We start from the raw sequence: 20,790 nt of genomic DNA on the forward strand, positions 1-20,790 counted from the left end.
TATTATAAAAATTTTCGTTAGGCTTAAAATCGACGAAAATTCAACACGAAGCGACACGCAACGGAGAAAAATTCAACAGGAAGTGATACGCAACGGAGAAAAATTTGAACATCGGACAGGTGTATTTTTTCGTACAAAGTCGGAAACTGGAACAAATCATTAACTGGAAGGACCCCAGTCCCCAATTGGTTCCACTTATCAACGCTCTACTGTATTTTATTGTGCGTTCTGAAAATGAGCCAACATAGTTATGAACAATGTTCCTCACAAATATCGTTACGGGTGATGAAACATGGATCTTCGAGTACAATCCAGAAACAAAATGCCAAAGTGAGGAGTGGCACACAGCAACCTCCTCACAGCTGAATAAAGTGAGAATGAGCAAGTCGAAGATCAAACTCTACTCATGTGCTTCTTTGACAGCAATGGAATTGTCCATAAAGAATTCGTGCCTCAAGATCCTTGAGGCATGAATTTTTACCATGAGGTTCTTGAAAGGCTACGAAAATGTGTTGCTCACATGAGGTCAAACATCAAAGAGACCTGGATGCTGCATTACAACAATGCACCTTGTCACAAGGTGCTTTCGATTATGGAGTTTTTGACACGGAAAAATATTCCTGTTGTCCCTCAGTCCTGTATAACAGTTATCATATTTAGGATTTCTTGCCTTTCACAATGGATTCTATGTCATTTTAGAGTTTTTCACTAGGTGGTGCTTTCTGATTCTTTATACATATTGTTCGTATTAAAAAAGTATTTCATTATCTCATCATGTTTATTGATAATCAAACTTTAACAACTTACATCGTGATCGGGAGTCGCATCGCTTTCTCTGCTCTTATCGCGTGTTTAACAGGCAGTCCGGCAAGCTGGCCATAGGGCCTATATTCTAAAGACACATCGGCAAAGACTAAAGAAAACTGCTACGTAAAAGGCCAAGAAAACAGATTGTACACTCACCTTCAACAGAGGCAGATGATCCATGGGCACACTGATTGTCTGCATTTGGAATAAGTTCTTTTTGCATGCCCCTGCGCTCCTTGACCTCAGGGCCTAATGCTCCTCAGCTGCCAACACGCTCACTATCGCTCGTGGTCGGCTAGTACTATGTGCCACTTTTGTGGCTTGTCCAAAAAACCTAACCTACCCTTCCGGGAGGTGACTATCCCTACTTAGGTTAATAGAAAACCTTTCATTTCAGCTCAATCAATATTCAAGGCTGCAAGTCCATGTGCAGTTGAATTAAATACATTACCATGGAAAACTCTAAAATGGCATAGAATGCATTGTGAAAGGCAAGAAATCGTAAATATGATAACTTTGTTATTTTTCGTCTCCGGTCCAAAAGTAGGGTACTGTTGAACTCGTCTCGGTCTCCTCAGTTCAGATAAATACTCAATCCTGAAATTCCACCGGAAGTAATCTATACAACAGCCCAATGAACCATTATGCTTTAATTGTTTTTATGATTATAACACCTTTTTGGATTATATTTTTCTTGTGTAACAGTCAAAGTATTAGGTACTACTCTAGCATGTATAAGTCTTCCATGTATTCCAATCTAGAATGCCAGTATCAGCATGAATTCAATTTTGAAAAAATTACCTGAAGGTCTTAGATGTAGATCAAAAATGTTTTTAGTAACAGTTTTCTTGCTTACATACAAGGTTCATGTAAGGTTGGTGAACTTTTTTAAGTACCTATTTCAAAAAAAGCAAAATTTACATATCTGCTTTGTCACAAAATAAGATTACAACAGCAACTATGTTGTAATATTGTAATTTAAGCATGTTGTTAAAAGACAATTAGTTTTCTGCTTTTGGCTCATACAGAAAATTCTCATTTAATGTCATTGAGGAAAGATATAAGTACATGTATAATCATTTAAAATTACTGTTGAATTTTCACTATAAACAGTAAAATGAATTCTGTGGGATGGAAAATAAATGCTGGAAGTTGCAAAATTATCCAATTATAATAACAATAACTGAACTACATCATTCCTGTTATTTAACCTATGGTAAAATTGATTTTATTGTTTGTCTTTTTGTTTAACATTGCAGTTTCTAAGAACCTTTTGATGCCATTAAGTGAGGACTTGCAATTTTTATAGTTAAGTTTATATTGATGGTTTCCATTTTCATCACATTTTAAAATACAATTCAAAAACACTCTGCAAAGTTATTTGTAGCAGAAAGCACTGTCATGACCAGTGTGATGGAGTTGGTAAACAAATAGTCTTACAATAAACAAAAATAGCTACTGGAAAATAACTATTAAAAACAAAAAACCTTGATAATTCCAGCAAAAAATATTTAATAAAAACGTTTTCGACTGTTTTAAACAGCCTTCATCAGTTAAAACGAACTTAAAAACAAAAGAATGCAGAAAAAGAACTCAAGCAAATATTTAAAATTCAAATTAATTCCACAGTAAAAATGCCGTTCAGAATAAGAAATTAACAAATTGCGCATGCGCAATATATCGCAGTGAGAATAAAAATAAAAAATAAAACAAATAACAAAATATTGCCGCAAAAATTTGTCTATTACAAGAAAAAACGTTATGTACTGCGGTAAAACGATCTCCAAGCCGTGGACAAAGCATCAGCGTCTCTATGGTTAATACAACCGGTGTTAACATGGGCTTTGTAGATTTCTAGTTTTTCTAAATATTTCAGCATTTGTTTGTTGGTCGTGGCCTTAATGATAGACGCTTTATCCCAATAAATGTCAACATCTTGATGTTTAGCGAAAGCTGCTAGCACAGTAGTATCCAAGCTTTTATTAATGGAGTATCTATGCTCCTTAAGCCTCTGTTTTAAATGCCTCATGGTTGCGCCAACGTATACCAGATCCGAATTAAACCGACGATCCTTTAAAGGTATAGAATATACCCCTGTTTTATAACTATGGTTTTCTTTTTTCTTGTCATTTCTTAATAATCGATATATTGTAAGATTACGTCGATACAACAATCTTAAGTTGTTATTTTTGGCCACTTTCTTAATCATCGTGTGTAAGAAAGGAAAATAATTGAGAATCACTTTTCTCCCTTGATTCATAGGAGGAAGCTGCCGATTTTTTGTGGAATTAATTTGAATTTTAAATATTTGCTTGAGTTCTTTTTCTGCATTCTTTTGTTTTTAAGTTCGTTTTAACTGATGAAGGCTGTTTAAAACAGTCGAAAACGTTTTTATTAAATATTTTTTGCTGGAATTATCAAGGTTTTTTGTTTTTAAATAGTCTTACTCTAGCAATTTGAAATGTGTGACTTTGACTACGGAGTCAAAGTCGCACATAGTGTATCGTAATATTTATAAAATTTTTGTATAAAAAGTTGTACTAAAATTGATGGTGAGAATCAAATAAATATATATATGACTTTACCTAGGAAAAACTTTCAAGTACATAAAGAAATGTACATCTTAATCAGCCAAACAAATTTTGCTTTTATTAGTTAATTATCAAAAATTGATTTAAATTTAATTATTTTAACAGATTTAAATACGATAAATGAAAAATACAATGATTTGATTAATGAATGATGTAATAAATTGGTTTGTAAAATAGTTTCTCTTTTTCTGGCTATTACCAGAATAGTTAATTTCCAACTGATGGTTAACTAAACTCAAGTATATTGTAGAATTTTAAAATATGAATTTTGAAAAATGTACCAGTCATCTTGAATTAATGCATACAATCCAAAAAAATTAAACCAGTGAATAATAATCTAGAACAATCCTATTAATTACATTTTGCATTTTTTGCTTCCTCCTCTAGTTTGTTGCAGTTAGATTCTGATCTTTGTTTTATTTTTTATTGTGTTTCTATTGACTGTTATAAGACAAAATTATGTTATAGAAGCGATAATAAATAGTTATAATAGAAAGGCAGTGAAAAAGTCAATTTGTCAAAAACAATTGATATCCAAAGAAAAACATCAGAGATAAAAAAATATTGTGTTGAGTAAAAATTATGGCACCCAAAATGAAAATCAAATTTTTTCTTGGAAGTTTCTCTTTGGTAAAGATACACTTCAAAGCCATACCATAAACTTTTTATTATTGTCTCTGCACTTTGCATTCTTGCTTAAACAACATAGTGACATGATGGAGCTTTCACAAACAATTCAAATATTTTGAAATTTTGTAATTTGAAAAAATTGTAGACTTATAAATTCCTATTGTTATCCATCTGTCCATCTATCTATCTATCAGTCTTTTCTTAATCTTGAGAACAGAGTTAGATAGATAAAAGACAGATATGGAAACTTTCGGGGCAGGAGCCCAAGTAACTATATATGCACTTCTGATGCAAACCAGAAATCAGGTTACTTCAATTCAAAAATCTTATTCCCCGAAAAGTATTAGACAGATGACTGGCATAACTCTATTGTTAAAGGAAAAGTATGATGTACAGGGGCAAGCCACTACTAATTTGAGGTGGAGAGCATATATTTTAAATTAAATAAATAAAAAAAATAAGATTAAAAATTGCAGCCCGGCATTATGATGATATCACAATAAGTAATATCTTGTCTTTATTTTAAAATTTAATGGTGATTAAGCTTTTATATTGGCTTCTAGTCTGAGAACTTGTAACACCTTTTGAAATGTTTTTGCATGGACACCAAGAGACCTTTTTTTTGCTTGTCTATTTATTAAATATGCATTTTGGTCACTTATGTTCCTCTTCACTTTAAAACAGATGCTTTTTGAGTTACAAGTTCTTTAACAAATTCACTGAAGACTATACATTAAATATAGATTTTTTTTAATTACATTCTCCCTTTTATTTGTTTATGTGATCCCATTTTTAATTAATTTCAATGAAGAATTCAAAAATGTAAAGAGAGGCTATTTAAATGTAAAAAATGGGGTTTGTGACTGTCACTTTGATCCCCCTGTATATTGAAAACAACGTGCTCCCTAATGTAATTGAGCACACCTAACAATTAGGGGAGAAAAATAAAAAATAGCATTGCATATGTCTGATGGAAAATAGGCATGAAAAACAAACAAATCACGAGAATAAAGCAGTCACCACTGATTGCATTGTTCTTGTGTTTTGTGTGTTACTTTTGTTCTTGGATTGCTCTCCCTGTCATCAAGTGCAATGATCAAGTGCAATACAGAGTTCTTATCTATATAAATTTTTTATATAGGTAAGCAATCTGTACCTGATCAGTGCAAGGATTGCCTCTCCTGTGACTGGCAAATACAAACAGGGTTGTGGAAAGGCAGGGGGCAGAGGGGGTGTTTAGAGTGCCAAGATGATGGGGTGCCAAAATTCCAAAATTGCTACATGGACAAACTAATAAATTTGTAAAAAACTGTCTCATATGAATATGAAAAATTGTATTATGGAATATAATGTACTGTATTTACTCACATATAAGACGAGGTTTTTATTCATTTATCACAACTTCAAATTCCTAGGTCATCCTATATGCGAGCAAAAGATTCTTTGTGTTTTTTGCAATAATTTTTGTGAACTGTGTATTCTCATTTTTTACAGGATGCTTACCCTCTTGTATTTTAAATTTAAGTATTTTATCTGGGTCATTTGAATAGTTCTTGTATATTGGAGTAAAGATGAATAGCAATAGGAAAAGCAAAGCTTTTGAATTGAATTCCAATTTGAAATACCAAAATCACACAAGAGCCCAATCTGTTTTAATCCACTCCCACATGAAAACAGATGATTATTCGAAAATCAAAATTTGGAGAAACTCATAAGTGTAATCAATGGAGAGTGGATTCAACTTTTAAGAATTGGCAAAAAAGGTTCCCGATTGTCCAGCTTTACATGAACAAATTATGTTGTCGATTTTACAAAATTTTTGCTTAAAGTTTAAAATGCCAGTAATTTTTGCAGGACAATGTGTGCATTTATGTATATTTGACATTCACTTGTGATTAAATGAAATAAAATTAGAATTATATTAATAAATCTAATTTTCTTTATTTTGATCTTTAAACTTACAACTCATCCTATATGCAAGATCATTTCATATGCAAGTAAATACGGTATGTTATATTTCATAATACAATTTTCATTGAAATTAAACTAAAATTTTTGTGTTGAAGAGGGGAGGTAATATTTTTAAAGTAGTTAAATAATCCCTATTTTATAAGTAATCATTCATATTAGTAATTTTATGTGAATCTGAAGTAATGGTAGCAATTATTAGAGATGATAACAAATAAAGAATGCAGGAAAGTCCAACAGTAATGTTTCCAGCTTTTTTGTTGTGCTCCCATATTTTAATTAACAGAATTGATTGATATTGACTTACAAGTTAGTCAGTTTTGTTGTTTTTGAAAAGAAAACTGACATATATATATATATATTGAGAAACAGAATAATTTTGTTTTTCAGTATATATAAAAAAATCACTACATTTGAAATATCACTGCTATCACTGCATATTAAGGTTTCTGTCCTTGTGTGGTTATAAAGTATCAAAGGTTCGACCTGTGTACTGGTGTAATCGAAGAATTCACACTCAACAACCTTTTAAAAAACCAGTAATAGTAATTGAAAACAAATGTTTTCGACTGTTAACTCTGTCTTCCTCAGGTTCTAAATATTGAGATTCGTTACAAGTTCAAAACTCTTTCAGAACGTATTCAAATTTTAGAATAGAACCGTTGCGCGTTTGTGTTGCCATGGTATCATACGTGTTGTTGACATACTTAATACGTGTGGCGCAAAAACACAATGTAATTACATTCCATATATAAACGAAGGGATAGCGATGTACTGTACTGTACATTAAACAGAGCTATGGGGAACATCCCCTTCGTAACAAAACTTCCAAGCTTGAGAAATGTTACACGCATTTTTAGAATTGATGCAGGTTGTGCACAGTCCAGCTTTGTATATTTCCAGAGTTTCCAGGGATTGCAGATGGTCCAATTGGTAGGAGAGTTTAATCAATTCCGTGTTTTGCAGATCAGCACTTATGCCCAGGGTCGAGGCATACTCGGAGAGGGCAGTGGTGCCTCTGTTGCAGTCAATATCATGCTTATGCTCGCGTAGACGCTTGTCCAGCAACCGTTTCGTTGAACCGATGTATACAAGCTCTCTTTGGAATCTGCCATCCCATAATGGAACAGAGTATACCCCCGGTGCCATTCTTTTATCTACGATGTTCTTGGAAATGCGCATGAGGTCATACATAGTGTTATGCCTCTTGTAAGCAATCTTTTTGTTGGTGTATGCGGCAATTTCCCTGTAAATAAAGTCTAGGAGTTTATTATATTCAACCACAACAAGTGATTGAGTGGTATTGTAGTCGTTAGTGCGTGTGTTGGTGTTGTCAGTACGATGCAATTGTGTAAATAAGCAACTCAAATGCAAACTTCTTAGATATCCATATGCAAATAGATGACAACACAATATCCACTAAGGTCCATTACAAACCATGCTACACTCCTTTATTCATCCCTGCCGTTTCAGAGGACCCCTTCTCTTACGAGATAGCTGCCTTCCGGGCCCTTATGAAAAGAGCGTTCACGCACCACTCCAGAATCGAGGACACCATATCTGAATTAGAGCGCATCCAGAACATAGCCACAAGACACGGCTATAGCCGTACATTGGTTCATAACCTTGCGTCTGCATATTATACACAATTGCATCGTACTGACAACACCAACACACGCACTAACGACTACAATACCACTCAATCACTTGTTGTGGTTGAATATAATAAACTCCTAGACTTTATTTACAGGGAAATTGCCGCATACACCAACAAAAAGATTGCTTACAAGAGGCATAACACTATGTATGACCTCATGCGCATTTCCAAGAACATCGTAGATAAAAGAATGGCACCGGGGGTATACTCTGTTCCATTATGGGATGGCAGATTCCAAAGAGAGCTTGTATACATCGGTTCAACGAAACGGTTGCTGGACAAGCGTCTACGCGAGCATAAGCATGATATTGACTGCAACAGAGGCACCACTGCCCTCTCCGAGTATGCCTCGACCCTGGGCATAAGTGCTGATCTGCAAAACACGGAATTGATTAAACTCTCCTACCAATTGGACCATCTGCAATCCCTGGAAACTCTGGAAATATACAAAGCTGGACTGTGCACAACCTGCATCAATTCTAAAAATGCGTGTAACATTTCTCAAGCTTGGAAGTTTTGTTACGAAGGGGATGTTCCCCATAGCTCTGTTTAATGTACAGTACAGTACATCGCTATCCCTTCGTTTATATATGGAATGTAATTACATTGTGTTTTTGCGCCACACGTATTAAGTATGTCAACAACACGTATGATACCATGGCAACACAAACGCGCAACGGTTCTATTCTAAAATTTGAATACGTTCTGAAAGAGTTTTGAACTTGTAACGAATCTCAATATTTAGAACCTGAGGAAGACAGAGTTAACAGTCGAAAACATTTGTTTTCAATTACTATTACTGGTTTTTTAAAAGGTTGTTGAGTGTGAAATCTATAAAGTATCATTTAAAATTTTAACCACCGTGAAATCCATTTGTGTTTTTTAAGTGTTAAAACATATCTTGTCTGTAGGAATTTAAATTTCAAGTTCATGAAAAATGATTAAATGTTACACAACAATATGTTAGTTACTTACTTTATTATAATTGCTTTTAAAATCAGGAGAATTGTTATTCTGATAGTCTGAACAAAAATAATGTGTGTTATGGTAAAGGAATTTATTTAAATTAGACTTTGAAATAAATTATTGATTCAAATGAAAATAGAAAGAATTGAGGTAAAAGAGAAAGTTTCTTGCCAAATAGATTATCTGGATTATAGAACTTCTTGTTCTTTTGACCTAGAATTAAACATGCAAAATAAACAAGGCACTTGATATATTTATTGTTATACATGTTATGCATAATGCTATAGACTGTTCTTTTAAGTTTAAAATTTTCTTTTTTATAATGTAAAACTTTATTTAAAACTTAAAAATTTCTTCTGGTGATTAGTTATAATTTAAAAAAATTGGGTGTTCATTCTCAGTACTTTATATTTAGAACCTGATGATGGCGAATTAAGTTAGCCGAAGCATTTGATCATGTACAGATTTGCGTGGTTGGCACATGGTGCTTGACCACAGTTCCCAACCTATGTGATGTCAGACCGAGGCTAACCTCACTCTTCTGGTCAACGTGCCTTTGCTTGGTCATTTCTTTACTTTGTGCCTCAAACGTTGTCTTGAGATTGACATATAGTTGTAAATTTTGTATATAGACATGGAAATAAATACTCTGCAATTGCTTGGGAAACATATCTGAATTGTTTATCCAGCATGATGACAACACTCTGCGTAGATGCAATTAGATTGATAAGCATACTAGATCGATCCTGAAAAGAGGAATACTGTAGTAGGCACCTCAGATTATATGCTGCATATTAAAGGTTTAGTTTCTTGTTAAATTAATTCAGTTCTTGCTTAAATTGAGGATATCATTCTTTGTTTCTGTTATCTAAATGCATTGCTATGTGATGATTATTTATAAATCAATTTTTAATTGCAATCGTGAATTTGCACCTAAGGAACAATGGCTACTCCTATATGCATGGTGTAGTAAGTTATGTGAAGGCTTTGTTTTAGTAATTTTCTGTATGGGCTGTCTTATAAAATTAAAAAGGAATTTTCTTACTATTAGTGTATACATTGTATAAAGTAGGTACCCATCGTGTAGGTTTTTCTTATATTTAAGGTATGCTTACAAATACAGTAAACCCTCACTAACTCAGACTAATAGGGAGTGGAGGTTGTCCAAGTTAGCAGTGTGTTTTCTTTTATGATGTAAAACAAGAATATATAGTATAATAATCTATTATGGTCAATTCTATACTGAGCTTTAGTATGTTTTATTACTGAATTTCACAACAGTATAGTATACAACAATGTAGTCTTTAGTAATTTACCAATTATAGTAATATCACAGTCTTCTAGATATTGAAAACACTCAATAGTTATAACTTTGTTATAATTATAATTACTTGTTAGTTATAATTTTTCTATTGTCAAGAAATTTAAAATAACTGTCCAATTTTATGGAAAAATTGCCAGTTATGCAAAAATTCAAGTTGGCAGGGTCACAGTGGCGCAGTGAACATAAGTTCCATTTGAGGGTAAGTGTAATTGTAATTTCTCCCAAGCATAAACATAACTGGCACCCGACACTTTATTGGCGCCCCTCTCCCCCTCCAGAAACATATATAGTTTGTCTTGGAGACCATTTGGGCACCCCTCTGCAAGTGGTGCCCGGTGTATGAAACATCCCCTTGCACCCCCATCCCTATGCCACTGCAGGGTCAGTTAGTGAGGATTTATTGTATTACCTATTAAATAAATTGACATACTGTATATATAAAATCAGTTTTTGGATCTATGTAATGAATTTTGTTTGATTGTGTTTATTATTTATGAACTGTGATAAGTTTTATAAAATGATATTTTTCTAAAATACTTATAAGAACTATTTATATATAAATTTATATTAAAATGTTTTATCTATCAGTTTAGTTTATTGTATTAATAGTTTTTGTACTTAAATAAATAAAAACCAAATTAGTGCTATATAGGGATATTCCAATACTACAAAAGTTTTGATACTGATATCACAAGTAGTTTTAAAGTATCGATACTGATATTGATCTTAGACTATTGATACTGGCCAGTATTGGCATTGGGTATCACAACTGGAAATTTTGTCGGCTGTCACTGTCATATCACCTCTGAATATTGGGTTGAATCATAAATAAGTTCCATTTGAGGGTAAGTGTAATTGTAATTTCTCCCAAGCATAAACAAAATTTCCCCAAAAATTTATAAAGTACAAAAAATGATAAACAATTTTAATTTAAATATCATTTTTATTTTATTTTTATTTATCATTTTTTATTTTAATAATTTTGATTATGTAAGAAAACAGTTTTTGATTTTTTTTCCGGTTTATTAATTAATATTTTATGAAGTTCACAAAATTTATTAAGGGATAAATTTAATAAACATATACTTTTGTATATGGATTTTACAGGATTTGTTAATGATGATAATGGCTTTTTTTTTCTTTAAAGCCATGTAGATTTATGGTTATGGATTAATAACAGAATAAACTACTATAATTTAATTTAATAAAACATTTTATTTTTAGTTTTAATAATTTGGCAATTATAAAAAATATATAACTATTAATTAGAAAAAAATAACTAATTAAAAAGTTGGAGAAGCAATAGCATATGTGCATAGTAAGTCAAATGCTGTTTTCTTTTGTCAATGTGCCATACTGTACAAGATGTGAGGGTCAGGGAATTTTTACAAAGTTGGTCAGGGAAAGTCATGGAATTTAAAACAAAAATTTTAGTAGGAACCCTGTATTTAGCTTTAAATGTTTAATATTTATTCAAAGATAATCCTGAAAATATTCAATAATTATAAACTATTTTCATTATATATTACTGTTTTTTGAATATTTTTGCCAATAATAAATGATGCCTCATATGCAATTTTTAGATTTGCTGCAACATTGAAGACATTTTATTCAATTTTCTAGTTTAGGTTGGCATGATTGACAAACATGACAATGCAGTTGCAAGTACAATCATCTGCTTCTATCTTTGGAAATTTTTCTCCAGCTGGCATCTACCAACAGTTTCCACACGTTTTTTTCTGTATTGTCTATCCATTTAACTTTTTATCGGAATCTCTGCATATTATTTAAAATCCATATTCTTATTTTTCCATGTTTTGTTTATAACATTAATATGCAATTTAATGCATTTTATGCAGATTTTCAAAATTATAATAGTTGATTCATATAAATGGTTATTCTTGTATGTGATATGTGAATTCAATGAAGATCAAGATTTTTTTACAAAGGATATACAGTAGAATCTCATTTTAATGGATTGCTCGGCACTGAAAATCATCTGTTGTTTCTTGAATCGATTATATCACGAAAAACAGATTTACCACACACCCAGGAAAATATCTATGTTAAAAAATTCATTTTTTAACCCCCTACATATAAGAAATACCTGTAATTGAAATTATTCAGTCTTTTGAGATCTCTGTTCTTTATTTTATAGAAACACATAACTTACAAGATCATATAATTTGCCACACATGCATGTCGGAGCTGACAAACTATATACTGTAAGCACAAAAAGAAAAAAATTACGTATGCTTCTTAGCACTCCTCTTGATTTCATGATTTGTTAAAAAACTCATTTATCTTGGTTTGTTTTGGTATTGCTTTTCTGCCTATTGAAAACAACAACAGCTTGATATTAGCAATGTCATGTACAGCCTGTTCATTTGTGTTAAAACTCATCAGGAAGGTTTTTCATAACTCTTGATAAACTAAATTTTAGCAGTACACTAAGATCAGCATCTGAATGTGTACTAGGTGGCTTCTCAATCTTATCAGCCTGCTAACTTTCTTCTTACAGTTCTTCAATTGTACTTATCCCAGATGTAACAAGTGCATCATCAAACTTTACAAATTCTTGGAAATGCCCAAATATTAACTAAATACTGTATTGAAAAATGTAGTTTACTATAGATGAGCTAGAAAAAATGTTATATCAAATTATGGGTATACTAAAAGGAAATCAAATTATATTGATTTGACAGGACTTGGGGGAAAAAATATGTTATTCTGAGAAATCCATTAAAACGAGATTCTGCTGTAGTTGTCAATTGAAAATTGCATTCTTAAAGTGTAAATTCATTTTTTAAAATGTGAAAACACAATTAAAGTGAAACTTATATAATTTTAAATTTATATTAATGATTTTTGAAATTTAGAAATATTAAATATGTTTTAATATGTTGTTTTGTCTCTTATGTTTCAGGGTATTTTAAGAGCCAATAATTAATAAAGAACAAAAAAGAAGGAACTGGAGTGGCAATAAGCCACTGCAATTTGTAAAAGAGGCCTTTATCAACGAATGCTATCCTTGAGGCTGGTGTCTTGCAGATTCCTCAAACAGCCATAGACAGTTTGTGTGGCCATGTTTGTTGATCACGATTTGAGTCTTGTTTCAGCAGATATTAATCCTTTAATCTGCCGTGGATTCTAGAGTGAATCTGTTATTGAAATCTACAAGCAAATACTTGTAGTTGTGCTTTAAATGCACAATTGCTACAGCTGATTCATTTGACAAAGTTTGCTGTTTCCCTTCATTTATTTGAAACTGACATCTTCAAAATTGATTGAGCCTAGCTGAACTTTGTGGATAAATCTAGTAGAATTGGCTTGGTAAGTAGCAAGATAAAAACATTCCAAATTAAAATTTTTCAATAAAATACAAATCTCTTTGTAATAAAATATTAATAGTAGGGTGGTGCTTAAAATATGGAAAAAATAAATTGCTTACTTTTTTGTAGTCCTACCCTCCAGAACTATTCAAACTGGTCTCAAATTACTACAGAAGAAATTTGAACTTGATATATTAATATTTAAAGGTAGCTCAATCACCACAAAGCTATAAAAAGAGTGATTTATGACAAACCAAAATATACAAGATCTGTTTTGGTAAACCAGACTTATTTCACTTTTGGACAATTTACAGACAAATTAAATACTCTTATAGACTGTACAATATTCAATAACTTGATGGATTACAAACCAAAAGCAATGAAAAAATTTTTAAACATCACAATTCACAAAATCTGAAATTTTCAGTACTATGTTCAATGTTACTTTATCAGTTTATTTTGGTAGGGGCAGAGAGTGTTCAGGTGTTGTATGACAAGTTCAGGCACATTGCTGAAGGACTGCTGATATCAGCAGTCCTTCAGCAGATGTGCCTGAACTTGTCCATACAAGTCCAAATAGCCAATAGGTGCTGATGTAAGCAGTATGAGTCACTGAGTCAGCCTCAACCAGAAACAGGGAAAAACATTTGCAGCAAGACATGATGATGTCAGCAAAATAAAGATCACGAGTCATGACAGAAATTAACTCTGTGGGAATGTCATGTAACTAATGAGTGATTAATTTAATGGTTTACTTATTGAGATGACCAACTACAGTTTTACAAACTGTTGTACTAAAATGGATACATTGTGGTTGCAGCTTGTGATTGCTATATACTCATCCTTACAATTTGGAACCTATAAAACTTCAATGACATTGAGCTACCAGTAAATATTCATCAATGGAGTAGATTTTTGGCACAAATGTTTTCTATATATATTGGAACAGAAATAGAGGGTAGGAGGTTCACATTTACAAATTGTAAAAATAAGCTCCACCCTAATTAATAGTCTAGTTTTTTACATATACAGTCAAACTTCTATATAATGAAGTCACTAAATCCTGCCAAAAGAAATTGTGTATAGGTAAATTTTGTTATACAGAAATTACATGTTTCGGTAAATAAATTTTTTCATTATTTTACATAATTTAAATTAATATAAATGTAATATACAGTAATAACATAATATAAATGTAATTTAATTTTAAGTAAGTGTACATTTATGTGTTAAAATACTTACAAGCTTGTTTAACATTTTTGTGAAAAAACTCATTTTTTATTGCACAGATTAAATAAATGTACACCTTTCACAGGTCCAGCAGAACGTTTAATTTTATAATAAAAACGTTTTCAACCCCTTTGAGAGATCTTCTTCAGTTATTCTTTACAAATAAACAAATGCAAAAATTCGAATGGCGAAAGCGGCTAGGATCGTGCTATCAAAGCATTGATCGTGCTATCATGTTAATAAAAGCATTGATAGCACGATCCTAGCCGCTTTCACCAAAGAACAGGAAGTCACGATTCATTGGGACAAGGCCACGATTATTAAACCTACAAGATCGGCACAGGCGGTGAGATACTTAGAGAAAATGGAAATACACAAGGCGCAGCTCACAACACAATGCATTAATCATAGAGATGCTGACAGTTTACCCACAGCCTAGAAATCTTTCTATGAAAAGGATTTTTAGTTTCAACAGCACCGCAGCGCCACTTTGTTTTACTTTTGTTTTAGCTTTATTTTTTTATTGTTGGGTTGTGTACCACACACTTGCTATTATTATTATTATTATTGATTGTTAAGAGTATTTTGTTATGACATTATTAAGAATGGTTTTACATTTTTTTGTTATTTATGATAGCACGATCAATGCTTTGATAGCACGATCCTAGCCGCTTTCGCCATTCGAATTTTTGCATTTGTTTATTTGTAAAGAATAACTGAAGAAGATCTCTCAAAGGGGTTGAAAACGTTTTTATTATAAAATTAAACGTTCTGCTGGACTCGTGAAAGGTGTACATTTATTTAATTTGATATACAACTCCAGTAAGCATTTCTTTATATTATTGCACAGAACAATTAAAAAATGTTCTTTTTTCACAATATGTTTCACACTTATTAAGAGCATAAAACTGCTTCATCTACATTGACGTAAACACAGGTTCTAGTATAGGTTTGCACTGGGGATAATTTCAAAACTGGTTTGTAATTTTTTATTTTAGTTAAATTATTCACAGGAATTCTAAACTTTGCTGCAATGTCTTTTTTTTTTCCTGAGCCTTTATCAACTTCCTGCAACATATTAATTTTTTTAGTAATGCTTAAACACTATACTAACAGTTCTTCAAATTCCAACTGTATGACTTCTTAAATTAAATAAAATCTCAGTAACCTCATTAGTCCAGTAGTAGTAAAAGTTATTGCTAATGTTGGAAACGTTAGAAAGGTTATGACCTTTCTACTGTTTTCAACATTCATTAATTGTATGTCAATTGGATCCAAATACCCTTGTTGACAGATAATCTTTCTCTCTTCTTTACAACTGGTAGCCACATGGGAGCAGATTACATGATTGCTTTAAAAGCTAATGGCCAGTATTTCTTGCACCTGGGTCACATTTTTTACAAAGAGGTTTACATATTGATACTTGAAATTCAAACTCAACCCAGATGGAGTAATCATCATTTAATAATTGATAGTCCTTACAAATTAAAAAAAAAGTTGTTATAAAAAATTTAACTTTGTTATTTAGAAGCAATTTATATATATTTTTGGCTGAAAGAACAGTGTTCAATGCAAAAATTTGTTATACAGAGAAATCTGCTATATAGAAGTTTGTAATATGGAAGCTTGACTGTATTTTCTTTTGTTTTTGCTTATTTTACCAATAATTTTTATATATATTAATTATTATTTATGATGATTAAAAATGTTTATTTAGCTTCAAGTGAGAGATAATTAACAATTCTTGATTTATTGATTCATAAAATTTAATATTATATAACAATTCAATATGTATCTAATAAGAATTCAAATAATTTTTTGTATGAAAATGTCTAGATGAAAATTTTTATACATTATTTAAATGTAATTTACTTGTATTAAATAATATCAAGTTTAATTAGCAAATGTATTTTATTATGTACTAAGAGATAATGTATTTTCAAAAATATAGGTTTCTTTGCTTTCATAATTACTTTTCTGGGAAATATATATAAATTTATATTGTAATAAAAGCTGTATACTATTGCATACATCTTTGTTAAATTAAAAAAAAAAAAAAAATGAAAGTCAGCAATGAAGCTTGTAAACAGTCTAGAAATAGCCAATGAAGTTATATGAAATGAAAAAATATTTCTATTTTGAAATGTATTTGGGCTACATAAAATTCATACGAAAAAGATTTGGAATAATGGAATTAATGTAATTAATAATGTCAGTTTAATATGTTTATCCTATGTCAATTATATAACTTATATACACATACAAAACACACACACACACAATAATAATAATCATAATTTTATTTTTGATAATGATTATGATCAATTAAAATATTTGGTGATTCATTTTGTATTTGACAAGGAAGTTATCATGCTGATGAAAACATCAATTTGAATCACAGCAGAACGAAGTTAAACTTAATGTATATTCTGAAAGTGTAGACTAAACTCTTAAGAGTTTATCCACTCAATACTTATTTATTTTATTTTGAAATTTATAAATTGTATAATTTTGCAAATTATAAAAAAGCAGTAAGCAGCGATATTTTGCAATTATGTAACTCCAATGTGAGATCTATATTTATAAGAAATTCTATATGTACATTTGTTTTTAACAAAGAAATTATTTGTATAATTTAAGAAATTTTAGTTATTCTGATTTTCTTATTAATATAAAATAACCTATTTGAGTTTAATTTACAATGTGAATTTAAAACAAAATATTTTTTAAAAGTTATTTAAATTTCACTAATTTGTTTGGCAATATTTGTGTGGATAAATTCTCTACATAAATTCTTAACATTACTGTTTTCATAATTAAAATTTTATTTTTCATTCTTGATTTATCTTTCCTTCTTTGATTAATAATAATCAAATTTTATAACCAATTTTTAACAAATGTTTGTATACAAGATTTGGACAATGTATATAATTGGTGTTCAAAAGTATACTAAACCCCTCTGAAATATAGATTAGTTTGTAAAAGTAGAAGAATAAATATGATCCATTATTTGTAAAATTGAAAAAATTAATTATATATAATTTTGGTTTTGATATTTTAATATTAAAAAAGACCAAAAAATTACTATTCTTTAAAATCTTTGAATAAGTTCATTTTTATTTTATTTTATAATTTATAACATTAATATTTTAAAAACTGTTTATAAATTATCTAACGAGAAAGGAAAACAGTTTTTACACTGTTTCTTTCTAGTTAAATATTTTTTTAATATATGTATATAATTGTAATATTAGTGATTGACAATACAGTAGACTCCCCCTATAACACGGATTTGTATAACTTGCTAAAAGAGACTTGTATAACACGGTAAAACGTCATCGTTGACTCGTGTCGCGACAGGATTGGTCGAATCTAGACCAATAGCGGATATTGTACAAACCATTGAGTTTAAACGCACACTGGACCTACTAAAAAACATTTATTATTCAGTTCAGTTATTTTTCTGCGAAAAATTCTCTGATCAGGAAACACACGTCCGCCGTTCGATGAGCCACTCCACGACGAAAGCAAGCATAAATAATGGTGTCGTCAAACGGTGCACACTCGGTAAGTAATCCTGAAATTTTTTGTTTATAGCATAGTTTATATGAATTATTCCCAAAAAATTATATGTGATTTGGAAATACGTTTGAGTCAAATTAGTTAGAATTGATTAATTTTATGGAAGAAAGCCTTTCAAACAGCTGTAGTCCCTAGACTGCACACATGCCAGGCTGTGATTGGCTCACATATTTAAGTGACTCGTACAACACGGATTCATATAACACGGAATGTATCTACCATGTTATAGGCAGGTCTACTGTATACCTAAATAAAATTAAAATAAAATGCAATTTGATAACAAAACAACATAACATGCTCTAATGGTATTCTATTCTTTGTTATTGTTCTTTTACTGTAGTAGATATTGTTAATATATTTACATGTAACTTACAACAATTTTATGTATATATAAAAATTTATTTCAATTAAAATTATAATAGTTTTATATTAAAACTAAGACAATTTTATATTTGCACTTAGAGCTAGTTTTTCCTAAAGAGAGTAGATATTATTTATTGAAAATTTTATCTACTTTATTTTGAAACCACAATGAAGTCTTGATGATCCATAATAATTAATGTTAAAACTTTCTGGATCAGATTAAAGTATAGATTACTCTGAGAATTTAATCTAGAAGTGATAATTTTTAAATAATTTTGTAAAATATGAAACAGCTTTACTAATAAGGGGCTTTTATTTAAAAAGAATTGATAATGATTATATATATATATATATAATCATCAATCTTAATCATCAATCTTAATGACTTTTTTCCAATGATATAATTATTAATAATGACAATTTTTATATTATAATGAAAATTTTTTAATATAATATGATATATTAAAAAAATAGACTTACTATTTTTTATTTTTATAACAATAATTATAACTGAAATATTAATAAAATTAGGTAATGATACATAAAATAAAACAGATTTATTTCTGACACTAGATTCTATTTATGAACATAAGTCATGTTGTGAATAATAATATTTTGGCCCATATATGGGCTGTCTTCAGATTGAATGTAGATATTTGTTTGTGTTGTGAAATGATAATTACAACCCACACAAGCTAATTTAACTGGTTTTAAATACTTTTGGCAGCTCCAATAAAATAATAGTATAATTATATTATGAGAACAAAACAAATGTTTAACAATCATCCTGAAGGACACACTTTGTGCAGCATCATTATTTAGTACTTGAATTGTAGGTATAAAAATAATTTTAAATGATTCTGTAATAAATTACTTTACTTTCTATCTCTTAATTCTTAGTTGAGCATCCTTAATATCTTTTAGTAATTGAACTGTAAAAACTATCAGTATTGAACTAAACAAACATATAACAAACAGTTATAGCCAATAGAATTTTAACTTCATTTGTTATAATCTTGTTTTGTTATAAATTTTAGTGTTATAACAAACTTTTTAATAGTTTTTTTTTTCTATTAGTCATTGTTTTTTAAGATAGCAGCAGATTCATTTTAACAACTTTTTATATTTGAACAAAATTGCAAAATATTTAATAAAAGTTTCTAATATTTGGTCCTAGCAAGTTTTGATCAAAGTTATTCTAAAATATTTTAAGATTATACAACTGAGTAATGAATTTTATTTTTATTAGTTTTGATAAATGTAGCATAATCTTTAGAATGAAATATGTTTGTCATATCCTGCAAAGGTTTCTGGCATATGTGAAGACCACCATTTCCCCCCCTTCAAAAATATATTTATATATGGATTAAGGCTTTTATGTCCAACAGATGGCGCTAACTTCCGACGACCTAAGTTTGCTTCTCTGTGAGGCATTGTTTTTCTGTGAGAACGGACTAAACCAGATCATTTTCTATCTATCTATATAAATAAAATATAACGTTCGTTTGTTCCTACCGATTCCTTTGAAATTTTGACACTACGTTGCATTCGAATACGCACGTGTTTTTATATAATACACATGTCGAAATTCCCCCACTGGGGGGAGAGGGACAGGATTAACGCTTACTGTGAAGAACTCGGCTTCTATTTATACTATTTTGCATGCGTTTTTTGCGTTTTTAATTGCGTTTTAATAGGTTACGTCAACAGAATATATACTAAAAAGAGATTTTTCGATATTTCCTTGCGGGGGAGAGGGACAGGATTAAGGCTTACTGTGAAGAACTCAACTTTTATTATACTATTTTAGACGTGTGTTTGATTGCGTTTTAATAGGGTACGTCAACAGAATATACACTAAAAAGGTATTTTTCGATATTCCCTTGCGAAGGAGAGGGACAGAATTAAGGCTTACTGTGAAGAACTCGGCTTTTATTATACTATTTTACATGCGGTTTTTTGCGTTTTTAATTGCGTTTTAATAAGTGACGTCAACAGAATATACACTAAAAAAGGGATTTTTCGATATTCCCCAGCGGGAAAGGGACAGAATTAAGGCTTACCGTGAAGAACTCGGCTTCTATTTATACTATTTTACATGCGGTTTTTTGCGTTTTTAATTGCGTTTTAATAGGTGACGTCAACAGAATATACACTAAAAAAGGGATTTTTCGATATTCCCCAGCAGGGAAAGGGACAGAATTAAGGCTTACCGTGAAGAACTCGGCTTCTATTTATACTAGTTTTACATGCGGTTTTTTGCGTTTTTAATTGCGTTTTAATAGGTGACGTCAACAGAATATACACTAAAAAGGGATTTTTCGATATTCCCCAGCGGGG

General features: G+C 30.5%; 1 protein-coding gene across 2 annotated transcripts in view; it reads left to right on the plus strand.

Moving 5' to 3' along the window:
* LOC136983401 (protein FAM13A-like) overlaps nucleotides 1–20,790 on the plus strand; it is a 121,407-nt gene that overhangs the window by 31,054 nt on the left and 69,563 nt on the right. For both annotated transcript variants that reach the window (XM_067280117.1, XM_067280116.1), the window contains exon 2: nucleotides 12,870–13,276. The gene's annotated coding sequence lies outside the window, so the exon portion shown is untranslated. The remainder of the gene's footprint in view (nucleotides 1–12,869; nucleotides 13,277–20,790) is intronic.

Source organism: Centruroides vittatus, unplaced genomic scaffold, assembly GCF_030686945.1.
Source record: "Centruroides vittatus isolate TY-2023 unplaced genomic scaffold, ASM3068694v2 contig_882, whole genome shotgun sequence".
Lineage (NCBI taxonomy): Eukaryota > Metazoa > Arthropoda > Arachnida > Scorpiones > Buthidae > Centruroides > Centruroides vittatus.